The following is a 23,928-nucleotide window of genomic DNA, read 5'->3' as shown; positions in this document are numbered from 1 at the left end:
TAGCTGAAACTTGTTACAGAACTCAATTAGTCTTTCTCCTCTTTCATTCCTTGTCCCAAGCCCATATTCTCCTGTAACCTTTTCTTCTACTCCTTCCCCTACAACTGCATTCCAGTCGCCCATGACTATTAGATTTTCGTCCTCCTTTACATACTGCATTACCCTTTCAATATCCTCATACACTTTCTCTATCTGTTCATCTTCAGCTTGTGACGTCGGCATGTATACCTGAACTATCGTTGTCGGTGTTGGTCTGCTGCCGATTCTGATTACAACAACCCGGTCACTGAACTGTTCACAGTAACACACCCTCTGCCCTACCTTCCTAGTCATAACGAATCCTACACCTGTTATACAATTTCCTGCTGCTGTTGATATTACCCGATACTCATCTGACCAGAAATCCTTGTCTTCCTTCCACTTCAATTCACTGACCCCTACTATATCTAGATTGAGCCTTTGCATTTCCCTTTTCAGATTTCTAGTTTCCCTACCACGTTCAAGCTTCTGACATTCCACGCCCCGACTCGTAGAACGTTATCCTTTCGTTGGTTATTCAATCTTTTTCTCATGGTAACCTCCCCCTTGGCAGTCCCCTCCCGGAGATCAGAATGGGGAACTATTCCGGAATCTTTTGCCAATGAAGAGATCATCATGACACTTTCTTCAATTACAGGCCACATGTCTTGTGGATACACGTTACGTGTCTTTAATGCAGTGGTTTCCATTGCCTTCTGCATCCTCATGTCGTTGATCATTGCTGATTCTTCCGCCTTTAGGGGCAATTTCCCTAGGACAAGAGTGTGCCCTGAACCTCTATCCGCTCCTCCGCCCTCTTTGACAAGGCCGTTGGCAGAATGAGGCTGACTTCTTATGCCGGAAGTCTTCGGCCGCCAATGCTGATTATTTATGAAAATTTAGGCAGTGGTGGGGATCGAACCCGGGACCGAAGACGTTTTGATTATGAATCAAAGACGCTACCCCTAGACCACGGGTACACCCGGTTAGTTAGGTTTAAGTAGTTCTAAGTCTAAGGGAATGATGACCTCAGATGTTAAGTCCCATAGTGCTTAGAGCCATTTGATCCATTTTTGAAGCTTATGAGTAGCCGCTCGACCATGAAATCCAAGTTTTCTCACTTCCCACCTAACTGTCATAGTACTTGCAGTGGATCCTGATGCAGTTTGGAATTCCTGTGTGATGGTCTGAATAGATGTCTATCTATTACAATTTACGACCCTTTTCAACTGTCGGCGGTCTCTGTCAGTCAACAGACGAGACCGACGTGTACGCTTTTGTGCTGCACGTGTCCCTTCAAGTTTCCACTTCACTATCACATCGGAAAAAAGTGGACCTAGGGATGTTTAGGAGCGTGAAAGGCATCAAGACTAGGTGAGATACCTATAAGAAACTATTAGGCTGGTGCGTAAGTTCTTTATTCGTGGCGTTTTTGTTTTGTATGTTGGTATTCCGGTTCCTACGAAATTATTTGCCGACATCAATTTTTTATCTGTGATTCATTGTTGCTATTTCAGTTTACATGTTGTCCTTTTGTCATTTGGAGATAGTGAGCGGCGTTGTGGACGTTAAAAAATGGAGTGCCAACTGAAGAAATCGGAACATTTCAGATATACTGTGTTGGAGTTCAGTAGAGGGTTGACAGCAGCGGAGTCCCCCAGAAACATTTCCGCCGTGTACGGTGATAATGCCATTGGACAGAGCACGGCAAGAAAAAGATTTTCTCGATTTAAGGAGAATCGTTTTCGCATTAGTCACATTGCACGTTCCGGAAGACCTTCGGAAATTGAAGAAAATCGTTTAAACGCATTAATCACAATGATACACGTCAGTGTTCTCGGGAACCTGCAAATGTGATGATCTGTGATCATTCCACCATCGTGCGACATCTGCATGCAGTGGGGAAAGTTCAAAAATCCGGTGTATGGATACTGCAAGGTCTAAGTCAAAGTTATAAAAATCAGCATCTCGGCTTGCTCGTCATCAATTGGCTCGCGAGCAACACTGACAATTTTTATCCTGTATCATTACTACTGACGAGAAATAGTACATTTATGCTAATATAAAGAAAATAATAGATTGGTTGAGCCCAAAAAAAGCATCAACTCCCCGTACAAAGACATTGCACGCATGCACCAAAAAAAATGTTAATGCCCGCCCGCATTCTGCTAGACTGACAAAATATACTATACAGGAATTGGGTTGGGAAGTCAATCCGCACCCACCTTATTCACCTGATCTTGCGCCCTCAGATTTCAACTTTTCCGCTCTCTATTGAACAACCGTCAAAGAACTACCATTCCGAATGCAAATGCATTCCAAACATGCCCCGAAGACGTATATTTTTGGGTAGGGTCCGCCTTTAGCAAAACACAATTTTGTTTTTTAACCCAAACATGTTTCACTGCAGTTGCAAGATCTTCAGTGGGCTTTTATTTTTGGTCTGTTAAAGATAAAGAGTGTTCTTTGCTGTTTATATACATGTAGCTATTAGTTTTTAAATTGTAATTACAGATATCTGAAAAAACACATAAATTACGAATTCATACCTTTTAACCACATGGTGTGGTTTTCCTGATGTGTTGTGTTTCTACAGTGACCATTTTCAAAAAATGGCTCTGAGCACTATGGGACTTAACTTCTGAGGTCATCAGTCCCCTAGAACTTAGAACTACTTAAACCTAACTAACCTAAGGACATCACACACATCCATGCCCGAGGCAGGATTCGAACCTGCGACTGTAGAGTGACCGTTTTGTTCCACAGTTTGTCGTCTGCAACCACTTATACCTTAAAGTAGATAAATTGTTTAGCCAAAATTGCGATTTGAAAACTTGTTATTTCTATGCCTGAAATTATTTAATTCTATGTGTGTGTGTGTGTGTGTGTGTGTGTGTGTGTGTGTGTGTGTGTGTGTGTGTGTCTATTTACGTAATGTTTCCTTTTAATCATCTTCATCACTGTCAAACACTATATATTGAGTTGCCACTGTCACTGTCACTGTAACTGTTTCACTGTTTTACAAGCTGTAAAAACAAAAACTGGTGGGCAGTGGAGCAATTGAAGGTGTAAAAACAAGATGGCTGACAGTGGAACAGTTGAAGGTGTTCCTGGCAGTTGTTCTGAATCTTTCAGAGGTGTGTGTGATTTTTTTCTTTTGTGTGTGTGTGTGTGTGTGTGTGTGTGTGTGTGTGTGTGTGTGTGTGTGTGAAAAGGGAGAGAGAGAGTGAGTGAGTGTAACAGTAGGTTTTAGGACATTTTTTGTGTGGGTATGTGTGTGTGTGTGTGTGTGTGTGTGTGTGTGTGTGTGTGTGTGTGTGTGTGTGAAAAGGAGGGGGGGGGGAAGAGAGAGAGAGAGAGAGAGAGAGATAGAGCGAGACAGTTGGTTTAGGGATATATTTTATTTATTTATTTATTTTTATTTATTATTTTTTATTCATTTATTTTTATTTGTGTGTGTGTGTGTGTGTGTGTGTGTGTGTGTGTGTGGAATGGGATGGGAGGGAGAGTGAGTGAGTGTGACAGTAGGTTATAGGATTTGTGTGTGTGTGTATGTGTGAAAAGGGAGAAAGAGCAGTGAGTGTGGCAGTAGGATTAGGATTTTTTTCTTTTTCTTTTGTGTGTGTGTGTGGAGGGGGGGGGGGCAGGTGGAAGGCTGTGATGGGGGGGGATGAGAGCTCTATTGGTTGGTCTTGTCTAATAATTCTTTGAGGGCAGAGAACAGAGTGCCATTGCAGAGAGCTGTGTATTCATTTATCACTTGTTTGCTTTCCACTATGGCTTTTTTTATATGATAATCTTCATCAGTATTTTTTTTTGTGGGGGGGGGGGCTGTTGCTTTATTTGAGAAAATTGTTCATAAATTTTCACTAAATTAAGAAAGCGAAGAGAGCCACGGAAATGGAAACACCTCAGCGCATCACAACGAGACTGCCACGCCAGAAGAACAAAGTGAGTGACCGTTACAAAACATTTTAGTGCAAATATCAGTCCAGCTTCCAAAGTGACATCGCCTCTTACTAAGTTTTCTCTTCTTTCACAGGATGACCACCGCATTTATAAAAAGACTATGTAATGTCAGTATAACCTTATTGTAAAGTTGTTTTTTGAATGCCATTTAGCCTGAAGATGAGGCATTCCCTCGAAACATGTCGCTAAATAAATAAGTAATACAATAGTTTGTGACTGGTAGCGGTAATTTAAAAACAAACCTTTACATATTTCTTGAGACAGTCACGGTCGAAAAATAGTCAAAATGGCTTCAAATAACTATTAGGTAATTGCGCAGTTAGCAATAACATGTATTTTCATGTGAACATATATTTATAATAGTACCTTTTATTTCATACAGATAACGGCGTACACTTTCTTGTGGAACTGACTGTATGTCATTGGACCAGGATCGTTCACTGTCTGCCTCAAGGGCATTCTGAACAGTTTTATCAATTGTTATGATCTCCTATACTTGACATTACAGCAACTGACAAATTTTAGGATATGATCGGAAGGTCAATTCATGTTAACCTAGTAATTATGGACGTCTGTCCAGATACTTAACCGACTCACGTCGCGGCATATCAATGGTTGCAGTTCGACGGGCTAAATAACACAATACTGTTGGCACATAGGTGTAAATTGATTAAATCATTCACATTGAATGAACTATTGCTCTCTGTTGGCAATCGAAGTGGAGTTACAACCCTGAGACTAGAAATGTTCCTTTGACGATACCACGGTTGTTCTTAAAAATTCGATATTTGTTACAAGCGATGTCCGTATGAAAATTTGTTTTCCTGACGAAGCAGTAGAGCATTAGAATGAAATCTGTCGCTTTTTGATAGCATTCCAACAAGCACCTGCCAGTCGGTCTTACACTGATGTGAGCAGAAGAAAAGGGTTCTATAAATTTAATCTCTTCGTTAAAGCTTCTCTCCAGAAGTCAAAGACCACTTCATGTACATAAACGTGCCTACGTAGACAAATTTATAGCAAAATACCAAGTGTTACAAACACAATAAAAATAAGAGTAGTAATTATAGTGGCATCGCTAGTTACGCCATGCGTTTTTTTATTTTTTATTTTATTTATTTATTTTTTATTTTTTTTGTACCGTCAAATGCTGGTCGGTTATAATTAAAGTGCAGCTACTCACAGAGGTCTAGTGTGAGATGAAATAATTGCATTGCAGCGAAACTTGGTGGATACTCCAATGCGTTAATGCGGAACCGATATACGCTGGTAAAAAGACTAGTTACAATTTTGGCCACCAGGTGCAAATTTGACACGATGAATGCAAGAAAGACGTATAGAAATGTTTCCATATGTAATAGATTAGAACCTGGATGTAGGCAGAAAAGGCAAAACAAATGCGAAAGGGATAATGTTGACTTTTTTAAATTATTAACCGCGGCTTACACAGTTTGTTAAATACGAGCACCGGCGACGGCGACGAGATGCTGCATCCCCAAAACGACGTAATCAACAGTTGCTCGCAACATTTCCGGTGGCATTTGAGCAACACATTCCTGTGTACTGGCCTTCAGATCAGCCAGAGACCATATATGTCCCTGGTAAACGCGTACTTTTAGACATCCCTAGAACCAAGAGTCACATGCATTCAGATCGGGTGATCTTGCACGGCATGCATCTGCAAAGCCACTGGAGGAGTCACATTTGTCGAAGGTTGTATTAAACAGACATTTCACTAGTCTAGCGACATGCATGAAAACAGTGGTTTCCACACGGTTGCGCTCATACAATGGACGAACCACATGCTGCACAGCTGACGTCACGGTACACCTGACAGGCCCGCAGGTGTATTCTCTTCAAAGAAGAACGGACCGTGAATAAAGGTATTTGTGAATCCACAGGACGCACTCACATACGGTGAAAGGAATGGCTCTTCGTGCACAGCTCGCGGTTTAACAGTACCCAAATTCGGCAGTTCTGTGTATTCACTGTACCCTGTAGTGTAAAATCTGCCTCTTCACTCCATAGAATATTTCCCGGCCAAATGTTATCAACTGCGATCCGTGCCTGAAACCGAAGAGCAAATTCAGAACGTAGCTGACGATCATCATCATAGATTCTGCAGCTTCTGGAAAATAGACCGCAAAACTTTCCGTGCTGTTGACTATGGGATGGACAACTCTCGTGACTCTGCACAAGCACTCGCATTGCCCTGGGCACGTGCTGTATGGTCAATTACAGCAACAGCTACTTCTTCAATAACTTCCACCACCATAGGACGTCTTCTTCTTCCAGTTGCCGCATTCGAATTTCATTATCATTTTCTTTAAACAAGTTAATGACATCGGGCCTCGCCTCAAACATTTCAGTCGGCAATGCTCTCTCAGTGCAGCACTGTAAATGCTGCCGTACAGATAAAACAGTTTCACTAACAGCGCATGGTCTCTTTTCACGACAGCCATCGTGTTCACTCATGTTATGGCTTGCAGATGACAGCGTGGATATTATACCACCATCCAGGCAGTGCACAGCGCTAGAGTTGGACATGGTGACCACAAGTGGAATCAGTTTGTTTTCCAGCGTAAATCGATCCCGTATTAACGCATTAGCATATCTACCAAGTTTCGCTGCTGTACGAGAATTACAGCGCACACAGGGCCTCCGTGAATATCTGCGCTTTAATTATAACCGCACGGTATCAATATGATTTCCGACGAAGTAGCTGATATCTCTGAAATGACGTATCACGTAGGTTACCCCTCTGGTGAGCGCCAGAGATTAAAAAACGGTCCGGCACTCCCCTTCGCCTTAATCAGCAGAATCCCATGGTACCTCACTCCTCATCCGACCAGAGCTGCTGCCGCCCTTCTACAAAAACATGCCTCCTTCTCTTCGCCTCCGCACACTCCAGATCATGTCAAACTATAACTTTAACCAATTCCTGATTCCTGGTTCAGAAATTTAACTTTCCTATCCACTATAGTCCTCCTTTTCCTATCCCCTGCCCGAATCAAGGCTTTGCTAACTACCCTCCCCCCTGTAACTCCCACTCCACATCGAACACCCACATATAACTCCCTTTCCTACCACCTAAAAACCCCAACCAGTCTCCTATACTGCTTCTCGTTCCACATACACATTCATTCACCCGTACCGAATGAAATGATGCAGTGACAAGACACTGGATTCACTTTAAATTGTCGTTCAGTCACCACGGTTTGGATTTACCTTGGTTTTCCTACATCGCCAATTGGAAAGCCGGGATGGTCCTATTGAAAAGGACACAGTGAGTGCCTTCCCCATCTTCACTCTACCCAAGCTTTAACTTCGTCTCTAACGATGTCACTGATGGGGCGCTAATCTTCCTTCCTCATCCACCCATGTACTCGTACACATAGTAGGAGCAGCTGGTCATTCACTCGCAGTGCACAGCGAACAGATCGTGAACATCGCCTTAATTCAGCAACAGGGTTTATGTATTTTATCCCTCTATTTTTAATCTCCTTCAATATTTTAAGTATTTCTAAAAGATTTAAAAATATATTTAGCCTTAAAAGCGCCATACTGAAAGTTACCTGCCCGCTCCCATAATCTACATATATTTACATACATACCTCGCGAGCCACCATACGGTGGATGTCGGAGGGTACTACGTACCACTACTAATCATTTTCTTTCCTGTTCCACTCGCAAACAGAGCGATGGGAAAAACGACTGTCTCAAAGCCTCTGTAAGTACCCTAATTTATCTCACCTTGATTTCATTGTCGTTACGAAAAATGTACTTTCGCAATAGTGCCTTGCGGAAAGAACATCGTCTTTCCTCCGGGGATTCCCATTTGAGTTCACGAAGTACAATGAGACTGGGGGAATGAAATTTTAAATAGAAATCCTATTCGCACTTGTTGCATATACGCTCACGCTCTCTGACACCGCTCACTCACAGTATTACTAGATCCAGACTCTGGTATATGCTTAACTTGCCATTTGGATTATCTATTATGTGATTATAGACAGACACGTATCAGTAGGCTTGAACATCTTTCAGATACACTGGAGAGCTAAAGAAACTGGTCAATCTGCCTAATATCGTGTAGGGTCCTCGCGAGCACGCAGAAGTGCCGCAACACGATGTGGCATGGACTCGACTAATGTCTGCAGTAGTGCTGGAGGGAACAGACACCATGAATCCTGCAGGGCTGTCCACAAATCCATAAGAGTACGAGGAGGTGGAGATCTCTTCTGAATAGCACGTTGCAAGGCATCCCAGATATGCTCAATAATGTTCATGTCTGGGGAATTTTGTACCCAGTGGAGGTGTTTAAGCTCAGAAGAGTGTTCCTGGAGCCTCTCTGTAGCAATTCTGGGCGTGTGTGGTGTCGCATTGTCCTGCTGGAATTGCCCAAATCCATCGGAATGCACAATGGACACGATGGACGCAGGCGATCAGACAGGGTGCTTACGTACGTGTCACGTGTCAGAGTTGTATCTAGATGTATCAGGGGTCCCATATCACTGCCACTGCACATGCCTCACACAATTACGGTCTCCACCAGCTTGAACAGTTCCCTGCTGACACGCAGGGTCCATGGGTACATGAGGTAGTCTCCATACCCGTGCATGTCCATCCGCTCGATACAATTTGAAACGAGACTAGTCTCACCAGGCAACATATTTCCAGTCATCAACAGTCCAATGTCGGTGCTGACGGGCCCAAGCGAGGCGTAAAGTTTTGTGTCGTGCAGTCATCAAGGGTACACTAATGGTCCCTCGGCTCGGAAAGCCCATATCGACGATGCTTCGTTGAACTGTTCACACGCTGACGCTTGTTGATGACCCAGTACTGAAATCTACAGCAGTTTGCGGAAGGGTTGCACTGCTGTCACGTTGAACGATTCTCTTCAGTCGTCATTGGTCCCGTTCTTGCAGGATCTTTTTCCGGCATCAGCGATGTCGGAGATTTGATGTTTTACCAGATTTCTGATATTCACAGTTCACTCGTGTAATGGTCATACTGGGAAATCCGCACTTCATCGCTACCTCGGAGATGCTGTGTCCTATCGCTCGTGCGCCGACTATAACACTACGTTGCAACTCACTTAAATCTTGATAACCTGTCATTGTAGCAGCAGTAACCAATCTAACAACTGCGCCAGAAAATTGTTGTCTTATGTAGGGGTTCCCGACGGCAGCACCGTATTCTGCCTGTCTAATTATCTCTGTATTTGAATACGTATGCCGTTACCAGTTTCTTTGGCGCTTCAGTGTAGTTTGCTAGCGCACGACCACATTGCTATGACTGGACTTTCTAGTAGTTGTGTGTTAGCACAGAGTGGACGTCAGTTATCTGTTCCAATAAAGGCAGTGTTGAACTCAACATTGAAGTTTTGACAGAAACTCACACAATGAAACGTGACTAAGCAAGTGTCAGAATAATTATATGTTTATTATATTTGCAGCCATTTTTCTTCAGTTGCTAGTTCAGTGCTATTTATCTTGTAGAAAGACTAACTAAAAGGTCGTGCTGAAAAGTAACGCCTCCGAATTTTTTTATCCCGTTCTCAACATCGATGGGGTATTACATGTCACGCGTTTTACGCGGTCGCCTTTCGCTCTGCTTTGAAACAAGTTGCAACTCTTCGCCGCTAGAGTGCCCCGAGTTGTAGCGTGTAACGTGCGGTGTGTAAGTTAGCTATGTCGGGGCGTGAGAGACCTTCAGAAAACTGAAAGCACAAATTCGAAGAGTTTGTCCGCACTTGGAGCACCATCTCCTTCATCATGACAATGTCAGACCATACACGAGCCCTGCGACTTATGGAATAATGCGTCGTCGATCATACAGTCCCGACTGTCCCCATTTTTTTTTTCATCTGTTTCCAGAACTTAAAGAACACCATCGAGGACTTCACTTTAAGGATACGGATCCTGTACACCTCCCACAAACTCGATCCTCCTCACCCGCTCGTCTCCCCGATCCTCTCCCACCCCCGCCCGCTGCCGCGCCTGTATTCGCACGTCCCACCCGGTCTCCACCTCTCCACCCTCCTTACCCTCTCCCAAGGTGGCTTCCGCCAGCTCCCCCTCCCTGATGATGCCCTCCTCCCTTCCATCTACCCCTCCTACCAACTTTGATCCTCCCGCCCTCCTCCAGTACTTATTCCTCCGTGCATCCTCCCTCCCTCCTCTCCCTTTTCCCTCCCTCCTCCTTTTCTCCCCCTCTCCTCCCCCGGGCCTCCCCTCCCCTGTTCCTCTCCTCCTGCCCCCGACTCCTCAGCCATTGGCATCCTTTTTCTCCCCTCTCCCCCACCTCCCCCTTCTACCCCTCTTGGCAGGTCCCCGGACTCGCACACATTGCGTGGACATTCGCGCGCCGGAGGTCGCCGCCATCAGCGTTTTGTGTGTTTAGTGTTTAGTGTTTAGTGTTCACCGTCCCCTCCTTCGTTCACCAGTGCCATCATCATCTTCAGTGGTTGTGCGTCGTCTCATCAGCTAGCAGTGTGGATTATCGACGAGTGTGAACGGCTCCGTGATTGTCTCTATGTGTCTCCTGTTTTATTGCCCACCGCTCTGTGACTTATGTGTCTTCTCACTGTTTTTGCTGCTTGTGTCTTCTATGGCTGAAGAGCAGCGTAGTGTGCTGCTGACAGCCTGCCTGTTGTACAGGTTTTAAAATAACAATAAAGTAAAAAAAAAAAAAGGACTTCACTTTGACAGTGATGAAATGGTACAATGAGAGGTGACGATGTGGCTCTGTCAACGAAATCAAACATTCTACAGTGATGGTATCAACTCTCTGGTCCCTTGATAGGAGAAATGTGTTCGTCGCTTTGGTGACAATGTTAAGGAATAACTATGCAGACATGAAGAATAAAGATGTAGAATGTTAGTAAAGTTTGTTTTACTTGAAAAGCTTTTCATATAAAATATTCGAAGGCATTATTTTTCAGCGAGTCCTCGTTTTACTCGTTTTTTTTTCTAAGTGAATTTCATTTAGTTTCAAAATCAGAGATACGTCACCTAGTTCTTTAGGCGTAGCCCGTGGTTCTCAAAGGAAAATATTATTTTTGAATTTATTTGCGTATTACGAATAATTTATTTTGAGTTCTTTACTATAGATAATAAAAGGAAGGAAGGAAAATTGGCACATAACGTCATGTCGACGATGAGGCCAAGACAGACGAAGCACAAGCACGAATTGTGGAAGGATAAAGAAAGAAATCGTCCATCCCTTTTCAAAGGAATCATTGCGGCGTTTGTCATGTGCGATTTAGTGAAACAATGCAAAACCTAAAGCCAGATTACTGGCGAGGTTTTGAACTTTCTTCCTCCCGACTGCGAATTCATTGTCTTACCACTGCCCTAACCTATTCGATGCTGAGAAAAGAGCTCCACAGTTGAGTCACCAGTTGGTATAATAGCGTAAACAGTCAACAAGTTAGTAATTTAAGCTACGTTTAAGTGGAAAACCATCCTGTATGTTCACAGGACTTTAATGTAGTTGTCATATTTTCAGTTTGTATCAGACAGCAAACCTGATGAAGTAAAGCAGGTTAAGGGTCGCTAATCCGTCATCGGTCAGTGAAAAATATAGCTGTAGTAGTAATACATTTTTACGCTAAAGAAAGCGCACTATTTTCCAATGCGTTTCTGTCCAAAGTTCTGGTAGCAATTTTAGAATTATTGACTTTGTTTCATTTTTCTGTCACTTTTCAATCATCCGGATAGAACTGAAATGCCAAGTTAGGCCAAAATCTTTAATTGAACCAACGCTCAAAGTATTAGTAACTGTATTTGATATTCTGTGTCGAATAAGTAGCGGAGCTGTCCCGACCACAGCAGTTAATTGCACCGAGCACGGAGTCGGAAATGGAATGAAAGTCCCTTTTGTGTAGCTTCCGGCTTGGGAAACAGAGCTTATCGACACAAGTACAGCCATGTGTTTGCTTTCTGCAAATATGTGTAACACATTCTCGTCTCGAACATGAACTTCGATATGCAGACACGTAAAATTGGGCTGCATCTTTCTCAGCAGACAGGAAATGTTACATATAGTTCCGCATGCAAATAGTTTTTATTCCGTCTTCTCGGTTGGAGACTTTACTGCCCTGTACTGTTCAGTGTATTGTTCTCATCATCCACGTCGTTGTTGAAAACGTCTCAGTTATAGTTGATAAATGTTGTTGGAAAAAGTGAAACAGGCGGCGTACCACTGTATGTGAATAACTTAGCTTTCCGAAAACTGTCTTGAACACTAGTTAGACCACGCACACGCAGTGGAAATATTTTGGACCCTGTAGCTACAAACAGGCCTGACCTTATCGACAGTGTCAGTATAGAAATAGGGATTAGTGATCATAATGTCATTATAGCGACGGTGCTTACTAACGTTTATACACTCCTGGAAATTGAAATAAGAACACCGTGAATTCATTGTCCCAGGAAGGGGAAACTTTATTGACACATTCCTGGGGTCAGATACATCACATGATCACACTGACAGAACCACAGGCACATAGACACAGGCAACAGAGCATGCACAATGTCGGCACTAGTACAGTGTATATCCACCTTTCGCAGCAATGCAGGCTGCTATTCTCCCATGGAGACGATCGTAGAGATGCTGGATGTAGTCCTGTGGAACGGCTTGCCATGCCATTTCCACCTGGCGCCTCAGTTGGACCAGCGTTCGTGCTGGACGTGCAGACCGCGTGAGACGACGCTTCATCCAGTCCCAAACATGCTCAATGGGGGACAGATCCGGAGATCTTGCTGGCCAGGGTAGTTGACTTACACCTTCTAGAGCACGTTGGGTGGCACGGGATACATGCGGACGTGCATTGTCCTGTTGGAACAGCAAGTTCCCTTGCCGGTCTAGGAATGGTAGAACGATGGGTTCGATGACGGTTTGGATGTACCGTGCACTATTCAGTGTCCCCTCGACGATCACCAGTGGTGTACGGCCAGTGTAGGAGATCGCTCCCCACACCATGATGCCAGGTGTTGGCCGTGTGTGCCTCGGTCGTATGCAGTCATGATTGTGGCTCTCACGTGCACGGCGCCAAACACGCATACGACCATCATTGGCACCAAGGCAGAAGCGACTCTCATCGCTGAAGACGACACGTCTCCATTCGTCCCTCCATTCACGCCTGTCGCGACACCACTGGAGGCGGGCTGCACGATGTTGGAGCGTGAGCGGAAGACGGCCTAACGGTGTGCGGGACCGTAGCCCAGCTTCATGGAGACGGTTGCGAATGGTCCTCGCCGATACCCCAGGAGCAACAGTGCCCCTAATTTGCTGGGAAGTGGCGGTGCGGTCCCCTACGGCACTGCGTAGGATCCTACGGTCTTGGCGTGCATCCGTGCGTCGCTGCGGTCCGGTCCCAGGTCGACGGGCACGTGCACCTTCCGCCGACCACTGGCGACAACATCGATGTACTGTGGAGACCTCACGCCCCACGTGTTGAGCAATTCGGCGGAACGTCCACCCGGCCTCCCGCATGCCCACTATACGCCCTCGCTCAAAGTCCGTCAACTGCACATACGGTTCACGTCCACGCTGTCGCGGCATGCTACCAGTGTTAAAGACTGCGATGGAGCTCCGTATGCCACGGCAAACTGGCTGACACTGACGGCGGCGGTGCACAAATGCTGCGCAGCTAGCGCCATTCGACGGCCAACACCGCGGTTCCTGGTGTGTCCGCTGTGCCGTGCGTGTGATCATTGCTTGTACAGCCCTCTCGCAGTGTCCGGAGCAAGTATGGTGGGTCTGACACACCGGTGTCAATGTGTTCTTTTTTCCATTTCCAGGAGTGTAGATCCGTCAAGAAGGCCAGAAGAGTGTTTATGCTAGAAGAAACAGATAAGCAGTTGTTAGCATCTCACTTAGACAATGTATGGAAATCATTTAGCTCCAGTATGATGGAGGTAGACGGATTATGGGCAAAGTTTAGACTGACTGCAAATTGCGCTCTGGAGATTATGTGCCAAGTAAGTGGATTAATGACGAAAAGGACTCTCTGCGGTTTAATAATCAAGGTCGGAAAATGCCGAGGAAAGGGAGATTGTTGCACTCACTGTTCAAAAAAAGAGTGCACAAGTGTTGACAGGCAAATGCTAGCAGAAATTCGTGTGTTCATAAGAAAATCAACGCGAGAAGCATACATCTTCCACCGTCATACGTTAGAGTAAGATCTTGCCGAGAACCAGAGAAAATTCTGGTCGTATGTAACATCAGCAAGCTGTCCAGTCACTCGTTGGCCAGTTTGGAGCGGCAATAGAAGACAGCCACAGGAAATCTTATGTTTTAAATTTCACGTTTAAGAAATCATTCACGCAGGAGGATCGTATAAACATACCGTCGTTTGCCGGTCGTTCCGACTCCCTCATGAAGGGCATAGAAACTGACCTCCATTGCGTAGAGAAGTACCTGAAAGAGTTGAAAACAAAATAAGTCACCAGGTCCAGATGGAATGCCGGTTCGGTTTTACGGAGAGTACGCTGCAGCATCGACCCCTTAGCCTGATTTTATCGCGAATCTCTCGCCCAGTGAAAAGTCCCAAGCTAACAGAAAAAAGCGAAAGTGACTCCTGTATATAATAAAGTTAAAAGGACTGACGGCCAACGGCTTTGCCGCAGTGGTAACTCCGGATCCCGTCAGATCACCGAAGTTAAGCACTGTCGGGCTGGGCTAGGACTTGGATGGGTGATCATCCGGTCTGCCAAGTGTTGTTGGCAAACGGGGTGCACTCAGCCCTTGTGAGGCAAACTGAGGAGCTACTTGATTGAGAAGTGGCGGCTCCGGTTTCGGAAACTGACATACGGCCGGGAGAGCGGTGTGCTGACCACATGCCCCTCCACATCCTCATCCAGTGACGCCTGTGGGGTGAGGATGACACGGTGGCCGGTCGGTACCGTTGGGCCTTCATGGCCTGTTCGGGAGGAGGAAAAGGACTGACCCGCATAATTACAAACCAATAACCTTAACGTCTGTTCAGTGCAGAATTCTCTAACACATTCTGAGTTCGAATATAATAAATTTCCTTGGGACGGTAAAGGTTCTACCCACAAATCTGCACGGATTTGGAAAATATCGGTTGTGCGAAGCACAGTTTTCCCTTTTCTCCCATGATATCCTAAAAACCATAACTAAAGGACAACAGGCACATTTCATATTCCTAGATTTCCGGAAAGCATTTGAGACTGTGCCCTACTGTAGACTGTTGACGAAGGTCCGAGCATGGGGTTTCGGTTCCCAGACATGTGAGTGACTCGAAGACTTCTTAAGTAAAACAACCCAGTACGTGGTCCTCGACGGCGAGTGTTCATCAGAGACAAGGATATCGTCGGTAGTGTCCCAGGGAAGTGTTGTAGGACCGCTTTTATTCTCTACATACATAAATGACCTGACGGACATTGTGAGCAGCAACTTACAGCTTTTTGCTGATGACGTTATGGTGTACGGGAAGATGTCCTTGAGTGACTGTAGGAATATACGAGATGACTTAGCCCAGCTAGCTCTAAATGCAGAAAAATGTAAGTTAATGCCGATAGGTAGGATAAACAGCCCTGTAACGTTCGAATACGACATTAGGGGGCTGCAACTTGACGCAGTCACTTCGACTAAATATCTGTGTGTTACGTTGCAAAGCGGCATGAAATGGAATGAGCACGTCAGGTTGGTAGCGGGGAAGGCGAATGATCGACTTCGCTTTATTGGGAGAATTTTGGGAAAGTGTGGCTCATCCAAAAAGGAGACGGCGTATAGAAAGCTAGTGCGACCCATTCTTGAGTATTGTTACAGTGTTTGGGACCACCACCAGGTCGGATTAAAGGAAGATATTGAAGCAATTCAGAGGCCTGGTGCTAGATTTGTAATCGGTAGGTTCGATCAGCAAGCAGGGGTTACGGAGAAACTTCGTGATCTCAAATGGGAGTCCCTGGAAGGAAGACGATGCTCTTTCCGCAAACTACTATTGCGGAAATTTAGAGAACCGACATTTGAGGCCGACTTGTGAACGATTCTGCTGCCGCCAACTACATTTTGCGAAGGACCGTGAAGATAAGACGCTAGAAATTAGGGCTCACACGGAGGCTTTTAGACGATCGTTTTTCCCTCACTCTATTTGCGAGTGGAACGGGAAAGGAAATAACTAATCATGGCCCAAGGTACCGTCTGCCTTGCACCGTACGTTGGTTTGCGGAGTATGTATGTAGATGTAGATGAAGGAGAGAAATCGGACAATGGTGTTCGCAAAGGTACAGACAATTAATAATCGGTTACAACACAACCACTAACATAGAAAGGAAACAATTTTACAGTTTAGATAACTCTACAAGCTTTCGTAGCTGCCGTCACACAAAATGAAATATGTTGAGTTTTATGGCTGCGTAACTTTTCCATGCACAACGCTCATCGTTTCAGTCACAATGCTGGACTCTTTCTCAAAATCATGGTTCTGCAAACGGCTGAACACTGTAAAATGAATTGAGGTGGAGTGTCTGTGTAACATGAAGTGTCGCCACTCTTTTCTAAAAGGAAAAAAGGGGGACGTTAGTGGATAGTGTACATCAGGTTTTGATACATATTCCCTCGTTACTACATAACTAAGGATCGAGATCGAGGTATGGGATGCCAGGAAATATTCATACGAAAATTCTACCCATGTCAGCCGTTCGTATATTATCCAATAGATTCTCTTTTTCAGGAAAACGTCCGGCAGCCTCTTTCCACCTAGAAAGACGATGCATTCTTCAGATAGTGTTCAGCCATCTAAAGAACAGCGCAAGCTGAGGAAGGTACCTACATTCGGTTAGAGACGGTGATTGTTAAAAACGCAAATACACTCCTGGAAATTGAAATAAGAACACCGTGAATTCATTGTCCCAGGAAGGGGAAACTTTATTGACACATTCCTGGGGTCAGATACATCACATGATCACACTGACAGAACCACAGGCACATAGACACAGGCAACAGAGCATGCACAATGTCGGCACTAGTACAGTGTATATCCACCTTTCGCAGCAATGCAGGCTGCTATTCTCCCATGGAGACGATCGTAGAGATGCTGGATGTAGTCCTGTGGAACGGCTTGCCATGCCATTTCCACCTGGCGCCTCAGTTGGACCAGTGTTCGTGCTGGACGTGCAGACCGCGTGAGACGACGCTTCATCCAGTCCCAAACATGCTCAATGGGGGACAGATCCGGAGATCTTGCTGGCCAGGGTAGTTGACTTACACCTTCTAGAGCACGTTGGGTGGCACGGGATACATGCGGACGTGCATTGTCCTGTTGGAACAGCAAGTTCCCTTGCCGGTCTAGGAATGGTAGAACGATGGGTTCGATGACGGTTTGGATGTACCGTGCACTATTCAGTGTCCCCTCGACGATCACCAGTGGTGTACGGCCAGTGTAGGAGATCGCTCCCCACACCATGATGCCGGGTGTTGGCCCTGTGTGCCTCGGTCGTATGCAGTCCTGATTGTGGCGCTCACCTGCACGGCGCCAAACACGCATACGACCATCATTGGCACCAAGGCAGAAGCGACTCTCATCGCTGAAGACGACACGTCTCCATTCGTCCCTCCATTCACGCCTGTCGCGACACCACTGGAGGCGGGCTGCACGATGTTGGGGCGTGAGCGGAAGACGGCCTAACGGTGTGCGGGACCGTAGCCCAGCTTCATGGAGACGGTTGCGAATGGTCCTCGCCGATACCCCAGGAGCAACAGTGTCCCCAATTTGCTGGGAAGTGGCGGTGCGGTCCCCTACGGCACTGCGTAGGATCCTACGGTCTTGGCGTGCATCCATGCGTCGCTGCGGTCCGGTCCCAGGTCGACGGGCACGTGCACCTTCCGCCGACCACTGGCGACAACATCGATGTACTGTGGAGACCTCACGCCCCACGTGTTGAGCAATTCGGCGGTACGTCCACCCGGCCTCCCGCATGCCCACTATACGCCCTCGCTCAAAGTCCGTCAACTGCACATATGGTTCACGTCCACGCTGTCGCGGCATGCTACCAGTGTTAAAGACTGCGATGGAGCTCCGTATGCCACGGCAAACTGGCTGACACTGACGGCGGCGGTGCACAAATGCTGCGCAGCTAGCGCCATTCGACGGCCAACACCGCGGTTCCTGGTGTGTCCGCTGTGCCGTGCGTGTGATCATTGCTTGTACAGCCCTCTCGCAGTGTCCGGAGCAAGTATGGTGGGTCTGACACACCGGTGTCAATGTGTTCTTTTTTCCATTTCCAGGAGTGTATGTCGCAGTAAAACAGAAGAACTCTCTTTTGTGGTTTTTCCCTGTTTTCGGGATCCACACATGATGAGTATCTGCCACATCCTCAGTGATCCTCAGCTGGGAGGGAAAGCTGTATATCCCATCTCAGAAACCGTGTCAATATTGTTCCAGAATTTTTCGTGCATTAAATGTTCATACGTTTCGTTTCATATGAAATAAGGAGCTAGCCCAGCATTTCCTTCGACTGGCGTTCTACACCAATGGCCACTACTCGTAATCCGACGCCCCTCAGTATGGCAATTGAGACATACACAACATTTCAGATAAATATGGATTTTGAAGTGGTAGCAAGTGTTTGCACTCTACTAAATTTGGACAAAAGAAATGTCGGCTAAAGTATTAGCTAAATCCAGTAATAAGTGCAAGACAGGCGACAGGTTGATACAGTAAGTCTTGCAAAGAATTGAGATCCATTTGTCGAAATTTTGGAACAACACCAGAATGTAGAGCAACGACTTTGATATTTTACTCACAATTTCTCAGCCTGCTATCACCGACTAGACTGTTGTTCGTTGTAGTGTTTCAAGCACTGAAAGCCTTTAAGTTACCGTAATGTGACAACATATACGAAATAAACATATTTACCATTTCAGAAAGCTAGAGTTCACTCATTTGAAATTTGGAACTTGCGTTGACGATGTCAATCTGCCACTGCTCTCTTACATTGTTTCTACAAAACGTAATTCTACTGGTCGACTAAAACCTACACATGCGGCGCCAGACATCGAAATTTTTTGAATGAGCTCTTGGGTCGATGATGATCGTTCAATAATTTTGTGTCTTGCTACAGATTTAACAATCGGTCGATTTTTTTGTCGTCCAAGCGAGTACTTCTACGAAACAGCACTTTCTTAACAATAAGATTTTATGGCCGGCCGACCGAAAAATCGTTAGTGCGCGCCTAACTTACAGGACTGCAGAACTCGTCCACAGTGTTGGCTCGACACCGGAGCGTGCGCCTGTCTGTGTCAACCCAATTCGTTGCCGACTGGACTGCTAACACGCATGCCTTTGTCCAGGAACCACAACCGTCCCAGACTGCAATGGGTACGAGCATATCGTCGCTAGCGTGCTCTGTAGCAAATTGTATTATTTGGTGGACTGTCCCTTCAAACTGTCCTACAGCGATGGCCATATACTCATTAGACTCTACTGGTTTAACTGCAGTCTCGTAGCCACTTTTGCGGAGAGTAATTTTGGATAAATGTGATGTGTAATAGTTTGAGGCGCTATTCTTAACAACTTCCACTCATTCTTTCTGAGGGCTAAGTTGTGCCTTAAGCAAACACAGTTCTTTCTTCTTTTTACACAGACAAGTTTCACTGAAGTTACAGCATCATCAGTGGGTTATTTATTTTCTTTCTGTCAAACAACAGAAAAGATGCTGATTACTATGAGTACGTATAGAAATTTCAGCTCTTTAATAGAAATAGTCACAAATTTGAGAACACACAAATTTTGTGTATAAGTTTTCTGCGAATGTAGGACGATAGTTGTTACTATTTAGTGCATTTCGTGTACGTGACATTGAAACTTCTGCTTGTCTGTCTGCTATACACTACTGGCCATTAAAATTACTACACCAAAAGAAATGCAGATGATAAACGGGTATTCATTGGAAAAATATATTATACTAGAACTGACACGTGATTACATTTTCACGCAATTTGGGTGCATAGATCCTGAGAAATCACTACCCAGAACAACCACCTCTGGCCGTAATACCGTCTTGATACGCCTGGGCATTGAGTCAAACAGAGCTTGGATGGCGTGTACAGGTACCGCTGTCCATGCAGCTTCAACACGATACCACAGTTCATCAAGAGTAGTGGCTGGCGCATTGTGACGAGCCAGTTGCTCGGCCACCATTGACCAGACGTTTGCAATTGGTGAGAGATATGGAGAATGTGCTGGCCGGGGCAGCAGTCGAACATTTTCTGTATCCAGAAAGGCCCGTACAGGACCTGCAACATGCGGTCGTGCATTATCCTGCTGAAATGTAGGGTTCGCAGGGATCAAATGAAGGGTAGAGCCACGGGTCGTAACACATCTGAAATGTAACGTCCACTGTTCAAAGTGCCGTCAATGCGAACAAGAGGTGACCGAGACGTGTAACCAATGGCACCCCATACCATCACGCCGGGTGATACGCCAGTATGGCGATGACGAATACACGCTTCCAATGTGCGTTCACCGCGATGTCGCCAAATACGGATGCGACCATCATGATGCTGTAAACAGAACCTGGATTCATCTGAAAAAATGACGTTTTGCCATTCGTGCACCCAGGTTCGTCGTTGAATACACCATCGCAGGGGCTGCTGTCTGTGATGCAGCGTCAAGAGTAACCGCAGCCACGGTCTCCGAGCTGATAGTCCATGCTGCTGCAAACGTCGTCGAGCTGTTCGTGCAGATGGCGTTCCGTATTTCCCTCCTGAACCCACCGATTCCATATTCTGCCAACAGTCATTGGATCTCAACCAACGCGAGCATCAGTGCTGCGATACGATAAACCGCAATCGCGATAGGCTACAATCTGACCTTTATCAAAGCCGGAAACGTGATGGTGCGCATTTCTCCTCCTTACACGAGGCATCACAACAAAGTTTCACCAGGCAACGCCGGTCAACTGCTGTGTGTATGAGAAATCGGTTGGAAACTTTCCCCATCTCAGCACGTTGTAGGTGTCGCCACCGGCGCCAACCTTGTGTGAATCCTCTGAAGAGCTAATCATTTCCATATCACAGCATCTTGTTCCTGTCGGTTAAATTTCGCGTCTCCAGCACGATATCTTCGTGGTGTAGCAATTTAATGGCCAGTAGTGTAACAGAAAAGATGCTGACTACTACGAGTACATATAGAAATTTCAGTTCTTTAATAGAAATAATCACAAATTTGAGAACACACAAATTTTGTGTACAAGTCTTCTGCGAATGTAAGACGATAGTTGTTACTTTTTAGTGCTCTTCGTGTACGTAATATTGAAACTTCTGCTTGTCTGTCTGATATATATTGAATTGCACTCCAGACATCTCAAATTATTTTGTATGTATACCTTGTTACCATACATTGTGGTTTTTGTGGTTTTCTGTATTTTTCGTTACATATGTTCTTCTTTCCCAGTTTCACAGCTGCAGCCATAGAGAACTTAATGTTACATACATCGAAAATTTGCGATTGGGGATGTTATGGTTAACATTATTTTATTCTGTTTGTAAGACGTGTGTGTGTGTGTGTGTGTGTGTGTGTGTGTGTGTGTGTGTGTGTGTGTGTTTGATTATGGGAGGGCAAAGAACAGTGTTCGTTCCATTGCAGAGAGCTGTGTATTAGTGCAATATTTCTTTTCCTTTAACTATGGCTTTCTGTAGCTGGTAGTGTTCCTCACTTATTAGTTTTTGTGGGGGGCTATCTTACATCTGCGAATTTTTGGGCTGGTTTTGATATCTGTCGGTCTGTGGACCATATCAATATAGTTTTCTGCGAATGTACAATGACAGTGTTACTTTTTAGTGCTCTTCTGTGTACATGATACTGAAATTTTTGCTTGTCTGTGCGATAGAAATTGAACTGCAGTCCTGACATGTCACATGATAAATAACAGATGTGTTGTGTTTGTCAGTGTTGATATTGGTTGTCCTTAGTTTTGTCCATATTGAGTTCACTGTTCTGTAGGCTATTTTAGGCCTTTTTCTCTTATTATGTTGCCTATCCTGCGAGCTGCTTTATTGTAATTGAGAGTGTATCATTTTCAAGTTGCTGCGAGTGCTTCTTGCCACGTGCGTTTGTGTTATGCATGTCTGTGTTCTGCGTGTCTGTGTCTTAATGTTGGTGATGACCTGTATGTTTTTGTGCGCTAGGTGTTCCTTTTTGTTTTAATTTTGTAATTCATTTTGTCCATAACGTTTGTGTTATATCAGTTCTTCATATCTCTTTGTTTGATTAACTGTAGTTCATTTCTTTAGTTATCTTCTTTGAATGGAATCTTGTTCAGACTGTTCAGAATGTATAGAACATTGGCTCGTATTTGTGCTTAATCAGGTGGTTTGAGTCTTTGTGTATGGCTGTGCTGGTGGTGGTGACCTTCTTGAATATGGAAAATTGACGTTGGTTATCGGGTCTGTGTATTGTGACATCAAAGAAATTTAACTTTTGTCATTTTCTGCTGTTATGATTAAATTTAATTTTTGGGTGGGCTGTGTTCAAATCATTGTTGACTTGTTGGCTGCGACTGCGTGTCCTGTATGTTTCGTGTCTTACAACAAGAGGACGCCTACTCGTCATCGCCGAATTCGTCCAAATTTATGGAACATGTAGGGCGTAGTGAGGCAAGAAAGTGTCCCAAGTGGAAACTCCAGATGGCCAAGCGTTTAGGAAATAAAAGGAATTTTTATTCGGATCTATCACCATGTGCACCTTATCAAGTGTCCCTGTGACAATGTGTTTAGGAAGCGGTGTTTGGCGCAGCGATAGCCGGCACAGTAGCTCAGCAAGTTCGGTCAGAGGGTTAGCTGCCCTCTGTAATAAAGAACTGAGTTAATGGATCAATGGTGAACTTGAACAAGCGGCATCGGACGTCCGTCACGAACAAATAGAACGAACAATAACCAACAAAATGAGATTAAAAAAGATAAAGCGGTAAGAGATCGGATTCGCATTAAAAGGGTCGCAGTTTCGACTCCGCCCGGTGGCACATATTTTGTGCTCTTGGCGATGTATACACTACTGGCATCACAATTAACCGCATCATCATATAGGTTATTTTATTAATTTATATAAGCACAAAAAGTATGGGCATAGGATGAAATGTGGGACTGCAAACATTTAAAAAGGGATTGTAGTTAACGCGTACACGGGAACGTCGTGTATGCAAATCGACACTTCCATACTACATGTACCGGGGTGATACTTATCAAAGAAACAGGGGAAGCAATAATTTTGACCTCATCATCACGTCTGCACATTCGCATTCTTCGAAGACGTCATCGAACCGAATCAACTCCTCTTCGCACACAAACGTATATTCGGATAAAATGTCTAGTATTTTCTGGTGTATTTTATTTGCATTTGAATGTGTTCTTCGGTTATAACCGTGGAACTTTCTGATGTTATCAGATCCTTTCGGTCAAATTCTGTAATCATAAATCCAGCGCCGTCTTCAGTCATCGTTTCGACGCATCGCTGTGGCGGCTATTATCTTCTGGCTCTTGTTCTTTAAATACCGACGTCCCAGGTTTGTTAAGATTTTCACCTTTGTGCGACATTTTCGATCTTTCCACAATATTTTCCTCCAGTGTCTCACGGTACAGTTGTTTTGTCTGCAATGATTGCGATATTTCCTTGAATATTCGGACACTAATCTCGCAATAGTCACGCTACCCGGCCAGGAGCGAGCAGGTGAATGAGTTACCTGGCTAGCGATGACCATTAACTATTGTAAGTCAATGGAAGAAGTTGTCTGACGATTAAGGCACACGTCAACGGCACAGTTAACAGCACGAACAGCGATACCAGTTCAAAGCACGGTCATAATAAGCGTGAAAATAACCATGTCTAGAACGAGTATCCACGAGAGAGTGTCCAGTACTGGTAGCACAGTGTACAATCGACAGCACAGTACGTACACGGAACCTGAATGT

General features: G+C 45.0%; 1 pseudogene; it reads left to right on the top strand.

Moving 5' to 3' along the window:
* Positions 1-14,605: 14,605 nt before the first annotated feature.
* Positions 14,606-14,723, top strand: LOC124557095 (annotated as a pseudogene).
* Positions 14,724-23,928: the final 9,205 nt, after the last annotated feature.

The sequence above is a fragment of the Schistocerca americana genome, chromosome X (genome assembly GCF_021461395.2).
Source record: "Schistocerca americana isolate TAMUIC-IGC-003095 chromosome X, iqSchAmer2.1, whole genome shotgun sequence".
Taxonomy (NCBI): domain Eukaryota; kingdom Metazoa; phylum Arthropoda; class Insecta; order Orthoptera; family Acrididae; genus Schistocerca; species Schistocerca americana.
The sequence above is the reverse complement of the archived record's forward strand: the minus strand, read 5'-3'. Positions and strand labels throughout refer to the sequence as shown.